Raw genomic sequence first — 7,345 nt, 5'->3', positions numbered from 1 at the left:
ATGATCAGTGTCAGAGCTTGGTTCGCATTGCCGGCAGTAAGTCGGACACGTTTCCGGTGAGGGTTGGACTCCGCCAAGGCTGCCCTTTGTCACCGATTCTGTTCATAACTTTTATGGACAGAATTTCTAGGCGCAGTCAAGGCGTTGAGGGGATCCGGTTTGGTGGCTGCAGGATTAGGTCTCTGCTTTTTGCAGATGATTTGGTCCTGATGGCTTCATCTGGCCAGGATCTTCAGCTCTCACTGGATCGGTTCGCAGCTGAGTGTGAAGCGACTGGGATGAGAATCAGCACCTCCAAGTCCGAGTCCATGGTTCTCGCCCGGAAAAGGGTGGAGTGCCATCTCCGGGTTGGGGAGGAGATCTTGCCCCAAGTGGAGGAGTTCAAGTACCTCGGAGTCTTGTTCACGAGTGAGGGAAGAGTGGATCGTGAGATCGACAGGCGGATCGGTGCGGCGTCTTCAGTAATGCGGACGCTGTATCGATCCGTTGTGGTGAAGAAGGAGCTGAGCCGGAAGGCAAAGCTCTCAATTTACCGGTCGATCTACGTTCCCATCCTCACCTATGGTCATGAGCTTTGGGTTATGACCGAAAGGACAAGATCACGGGTACAAACGGCCGAAATGAGTTTCCTCCGCCGGGTGGCGGGGCTCTCCCTTAGAGATAGGGTGAGAAGCTCTGTCATCCGGGGGGAGCTCAAAGTAAAGCCGCTGCTCCTCCGCATCGAGAGGAGCCAGATGAGGTGGTTCGGGCATCTGGTCAGGATGCCACCCGAGCGCCTCCCTAAGGAGGTGTTTAGGGCATGTCCGACCGGTAGGAGGCCACGAGGAAGACCCAGGACACGTTGGGAAGACTATGTCTCCCGGCTGGCCTGGGAACGCCTCGGGATCCCCCGGGAGGAGCTGGACAAAGTGGCTGGGGAGAGGGAAGTCTGGGCTTCGGATAAGCGGAAGAAGATGGATGGATGGATGGATGGATTTAACAGCTGGTTCTTGGTGCCAAAGAACCTGGGTTCAAGCCCTGACAAAGGTGGTGATGACAGCTCATGAAAATGCCAGATGGTCTTTGTGAAGCAAACATATACATTTTAGAGTCATGATAGATTAAACATCAGTTATTAACTTATGGAGCAAATCGAATCAATTAAAAAATCTAATTACCAATACCTCCATTTTGTCTAGATGCAATATGTGTATTTTCAGATTTTTGTCTTGATAACTGATATATTTACAGTGGTTTCAAATCTGCATGCACAACAGTGAATGGCTTAATCAATTTGTGAAGCCACTGTTGAATTGTCACTTGCCAATTAGCTCAGCATGATAGACCACAGTCTTTGGTTCTATTGTTGGATTTTAGCCTCAACTGGTGCAAAAGGAACATTATAATGTCAACTGTCTTGCCTTCCTGTTCTCCTGTTTGTTGCTCAGAATTGCTTTAATTTGCCAAAAATCGCCCGGACCCGACCCATCGCTGCGCAGCAGTTATAATTGTGTTTATTTAGTTTAGTTACACTACTCCCTTCTTCAGGAGGAAATGACACACAGCAAAGAACTAGCAAGGGGGTCCCTGCAGCAAGGATATAACCCCTCTTTCTGGGGCATCTAAGTGAGCTATACGACTCACTGGACAAAGGTTTTTGAAAGTTTGTTACAAGTCAGGTGATCTAGGGATACAGTTTGAAGTTGTGAGTTCAAAGCCTGGTTGATGCAGAGTGACCATGTTAATGCATACTGAGGTGATGTGTGGATTAGTGACAGACAATTAAAAAAATATTAAACACTTATTTTACAGACAATTTTACTAATGTATTTGTCTCCTCCTCATACGTTTCCATGATCGGCCTCATCCCATGGCTGCTGTACCCTGCTGACTGGCTTAGTCCAGTTGTGAAGCTGCATATAAGTTCATTGATAGACAACGGTCTTTGATGTCAGCGGCCAAGCCTTAACTGATGCAAAAATCGCACTGTAATGCTGACTTTTAGGCTACTACATCAGGGTTTGTTGATGCTGGGAATTGAACCCTGATCTCCCAGGGCAAAGGGTAAGGTTTGGTGTGTTGGGCCAGGGAGCTGGCATGATGGTGGCTGTCATGTGTGAGTTAAGAGCTGGTTGCCCCATGGATTGCACCACATGGTCTGGTCTTCCCTGCCTACATATCAATAGTGATTACTGTGAACAGAACAGAACAAAGAAGAACAGGAGAGAGAACAGAAGAAACTTCCGAGAATCAAGGTGAGCTAAATATAATATCTTATTTCAGCATGCTTGACCCTAGCTGAGGACTTTTATGGTAAAAGATGGACTAAGCATTTGTTTCTTGTTATGTTTTGTTCGTTTGCTTATTTGTTTGTTTTCTTGTAGAAAACAAACAAAAATATTGTATTGTGGTCAAACAATACAATACCTGACAAAGCTCTGCTGAGAGCTGCCATAACAAAATAGGTTACAATACCGTATTTTCCGCACTATAAGGCGCACCGGATTATTAGCCGCACCTTCAATGAATGGCATATTTCATAACTTTGTCCACCAATAAACCGCCCCGGACTATAAGCCGCGCCTACGCTGCGCTAAAGGGAATGTCAAAAAAACAGTCAGATAGGTCAGTCAAACTTTAATAATATATTAAAAACCAGCGTTCTAACAACTCTGTTCACTCCCAAAATGTACGCAAATGTGCAATCACAAACATAGTAAAATTCAAAATAGTGCAGAGCAATAGCAACATAATGTTGCTCGAACGTTAATGTCACAACACACAAAATAAACATAGCGCTCACTTTCTGAAGTTATTCTTCATTCGTAAATCCTTCGTCTTCGGTGTCCGAAGTGAAAAGTTGGGCAAATTTACGATCCACTGGCAGATGTTGGCGTCGTCTGGCGCTGCCTCCTCGTCTTAGTGAAGGTGTGTTCGCCTTCTGTCATCCATTGTTCCCACGCAGTTAGCAGTCTAGCTTCGAATGCCCTGTTGACACCAATATCTAGCGGCTGGAGGTCTTTTGTCAATCCACCCGGAATGACGGCGAGTATTGAATTAAGCGCGTAAGCGTGTCTCTCAATGTGCTGTTATGAGCTAGCAAATATAACAACTACACTACCCAGCATGCAACGATAGTTACGAGCATGCGCGGTAGCCCTGAGAAGCGTTGTATGCTGGCAGTTAGCACGCTGTGAGTAAACGTTGAGAACTCAGTTAACACGCCTCGTCTGCATTATTTATAATTAGACAGACAACACACTTAATAGGAGCCATTTTGGGGTCTTTACATAAACACACAAATGGAAATGAAACGTCACATATCCCAGCATGCACCGCGCGCTTCTTCTACGGGGAAAAAAGATGGCGGCTGTTTACCGTAGTTGCGAGACCTAAACTTTATGAAAATGAATCTTAATATTTATCCATATATAAAGCGCACCGGGTTATAAGGCGCACTGTCAGCTTTTGAGAAAATTTGTGATTTTTAGGTGCGCCTTATAGTGCGGAAAATACGGTATATTTGTACAATTAATCTTAAATCATCCTAAAAAGGTTATCGTAGTTGTTATTTTAATGAAATATTATAGTATAAATTGTCAATGTTAGAAGGAGCTTTAACGTTGTCGGTAGCGGCGTTGCGGTCGTCATCCAGCTCGTCTTTGGAGGGATGGGTGGGCTGGTGAGCACCATGGATCTAATACATCCATGTTGAGCACACACTAATGTGCGGGTAGGAGGAGCAGGGAGACTGGGCTTGGGCTTGGTCTCCAACATAGTGGTAGCAGAAAGATAACACAAGACGAAGGTTACAGAGAGGATGATTCTTCCATATTATATAACTTTTTAAAAAACATGTACACCTCATCTTAATGGTTACCTCTTACTATATTGCTTGTCATTTTTCTTGAATGCATATAGGCTCAGGAGAGTGAAGAATGTAGAGAGGATGAAAGGAGCATTGAAACTCATATCAATGAAATGTCTACAGAGATGCTTAAGGTACACCCAGATCTGAACTCTTTAAAGGAGAGAATGAGACGAACCTATGCATACCGAAAGACCTTCATGGCAACTGCCAAGGCAGAGGAAATCATCGAAAAGTTTCCCGCACTGAAGCTTCCTAAAATAGTTGGTATCTTCAAGCATTGAATTGACCATATTTAATTGTATGTGTATTATTTCATTTATGATCATCAAGTATTTTGAGATGACACTTTTTATCCCTCCTTACAGCTTCTGTGGGAGATGAAGGAGCAATTCCTTGTAGAAGCTGATTGCAGAATGGTCACAGAGCTGGATCGAATGGCAACGAATATGGTTCAAAGAGCATCTATGTGTGACCTAAAGGACTGCTGCCAGAGGGCAATCAATGCCTGGCTGGATGATTCAATAAGATGAGGTATCTAGACCTATGTGTGTGTCTATAGGAGCCACAATCTGTATTTCTGAAAACAAAAAATATTACAGAATAATTTTATTTCCTCAGGACTCATTAGGGATGCAGCAATTCTACTGCTGCCTTCCATTTTCAGAGAGGACTCATCCTTTCTATGCACTCTACTGGAGGTAAATACTGCATTTAAGGTCAAGATTTGGGAATTGGCATTATCCATATTATGGCAACATTGAGTCATTTTGCTGTTTTCACAGCAGGTTTTATTTACTGACATGTATCTGTTTTTATTGCATAGGAGCCAAGCGTGCCTACTCCAGCAATCATGCTCCGTAACACACACGAGGGGAACCCTTTGCAGGCACAAAGGATAACCCTATACCTGGATGGTATACAGGTTTTGACTGAGGACAGCAGCATGGACATATCATATGCTATGAGTGCATTAATGTCACTTTATTTTGTTTTTGCTGTCCAGTACCCAAAGGAACTGAGAACAACTCTTATTTTCATTGAAAGATTTGTGTTGGGGATCAAGGACCACAGTGTTGTACCCATTTCAGTGAAGAGACTCTACAACTGTGTCGGAAGTGGGGAGTAGTGAGTAGATGTGTTGCAGCATGGGATTTCATGCTTTATGTTCTTGTTAATGGTCAAATTCCTGCTGCTGCCCTTTGTTTGTACATATTGATTAAAAAAAAAATCCCTTATTTAATACATATTTTGGACCAATACATTTTGTTTGATTTTGGCATAGTGACGTCTCTAGATTTCCATTATTGTTACAATACGTAACATTTTGAGTACTTGTTACATAACACTGAAAATTATTTCAACATTATTTATATCAATGTGAAAACTTTGTGGGATTCCCTCACTTACCGACTCAGTGGCCTAGTGGTTAGAGTGTCCGTCCTGAGATCGGTAGGTTGGGAATCCCGGCCGAGTCATACCAAAGACTATAAAAAATGGGACCCATTACCTCCCTGCTTGGCACTCAGCATCAAGGGTTGGAATTGGGGGTTAAATCACCAAAATGATTCCCGGGCGCAGCCACCGCTGCTGCCCACTGCTCCCCTCACCTCCCAGGGGGTGATCAAGGGTGATGGGTCAAATGCAGAGAATAATCTCGCCACACCTAGTGTGTGTGTGACAATCATTGGTACTTTAACTTTAACTTTAACTTGAACTTTCTCATGATTCTGTTCCACTGTCACAATTAGTACATACAGTATGTACACTGGTTATTTTCATTGGACCATGCATTATTTTGTTGTTTGTAGATAGCTTACAATAAGGCGCAGTAAATGCAGTAAATGCACCTTGGATTGATTAAACTAAAACTATTTTGTGTCTCTTTCTGCCATGTCACCATTGCTGGAGATTTATTTACACAAATTCACCTACTAAGGACAGCATGATGTGTCTGGCCTGTCATGTTGCTGATTCCACTGGACCTATGCTGACTTTTGACCTGTTCTCCCCTGGGACCTACACAGCCTCTCCTGTTTTGTTGGACTATCTTTAAATAAATGTTTTTCTCATTAAAATGTTTTGAATGTTTGTTCAATGTCAACATGATAAATGACCACAATATAATATGAACTAAACTGATCTGTAGAATACAAAACGGTTCTTCATAGAACCCTCAGAAGACAAGACGGTTATCGGTGAAAACCTTTGAAAAGGGATGTTTTTAGAACCCCCTGTGTCAGGTCTAGATGAAACCCTTGAAACATGAAAGAGTTCTTAGTGGAACTCTCTGTGTGGGTTCTAGATGAAACCCTTGAAACATGAAAGGGTTCTTAGTGGAACTCCCTGCTTGGGTTCTAGATGAAATCCTTGACAAACGAAAGGGTTCTTAGTGGAACTCCCTGTGTGGGTTCTAGATGAAACCCTTGAAATACGAAAGGATTCTTAGTGGAACTCCCTGCGTGGGTTCTAGATGAAACCCTTGAAATACAAAAGGGTTCTTAGTGGAACTCCTTGTGTGGGTTCTAGATGAAACCCTTGAAATACAAAAGGGTTCTTAGTGGAACTCCTTGTGTGGGTTCTAGATGAAACCCTTGAAACATGAAAGGGTTCTTAGTGGAACTCCCTGCGTGGGTTCTTTGTAGAACCTCTCATGGGGGGTTCTGGGTGGAACCTTACACACACAGTTCTAGGTAGAACCCTCCAAAAGGGTTCCAAGTGGAACCTTTATAAAAAGGTTCTACCTGGAGCCAAAAAGGGTTCTCCTATGAGGACGAGCCGAAGAACCTTATATGGTTCTACTTAGCACTTTTATTTCTAAGAGTTTGTAATCTGTTTTGAAAAAAGGTTCATTCGAATTGTTATACCAAATAATACATTGCCAGAATTGTTTGAATTTAAAATAGTGTTGGGTCGTGAATCAGGGACGTGCACATGATTATAGAGGGGCAGGGGCTCAAAGTCAGAAAAGGGCAGGAAATTTTTTTTTGGTCCTTTACACAATATGGAAATTAATGTAAAATTAAATTTGCTAATAGGAAGCTAACTACTTAGCTGTGTGTCCTTTGTAGGTAAAAGTGATTGCCATTTCTTTTGTGTCAACAAATTATTGTCATAATGAGTTAATTCACATTATCATAGGCTTGGAAGACATGAAACGCAACAAAACACTGGTTTATTATTAGGCTATTTATTGTTAAATATAAGCACTTTAATATTGAACATTGAACAGTGCAACATGAACTTTGAAAAAAATACAAAAATAAATACCCAAATGGAAAAAACTTCAATGTGAAAATCTGTCCTTCTTCCCTTAACTTGATGAAAACACCATCAAGTTGTAACTTATGGTCTTTCTCACTTAATGCTCAGACTAAACTGAAACGCAATACAGAGCCAAAAATATGGACCAGGGGCCAGTAGAGGTCTGTAGGATGGAGGCCACCCATACCCAAATATGCTCCTCAATGTAAATTCAGGGCTTCCATGAAATGCTGT

At 42.5% G+C, this 7,345-nt stretch overlaps 1 long non-coding RNA gene across 1 annotated transcript; it reads left to right on the top strand.

The window, feature by feature from the left end:
* Window positions 1-4,466: 4,466 nt before the first annotated feature.
* Window positions 4,467-5,925, top strand: LOC133574332 (uncharacterized). The gene is made up of 2 exons (XR_009811392.1): window positions 4,467-4,548; window positions 4,674-5,925. It is a non-coding gene; the product is annotated as an uncharacterized lncRNA (long non-coding RNA).
* Window positions 5,926-7,345: the final 1,420 nt, after the last annotated feature.

Source organism: Nerophis lumbriciformis, linkage group LG31, assembly GCF_033978685.3.
Source record: "Nerophis lumbriciformis linkage group LG31, RoL_Nlum_v2.1, whole genome shotgun sequence".
Taxonomy (NCBI): domain Eukaryota; kingdom Metazoa; phylum Chordata; class Actinopteri; order Syngnathiformes; family Syngnathidae; genus Nerophis; species Nerophis lumbriciformis.
This window is presented reverse-complemented; position numbering and strand designations above follow the sequence as displayed.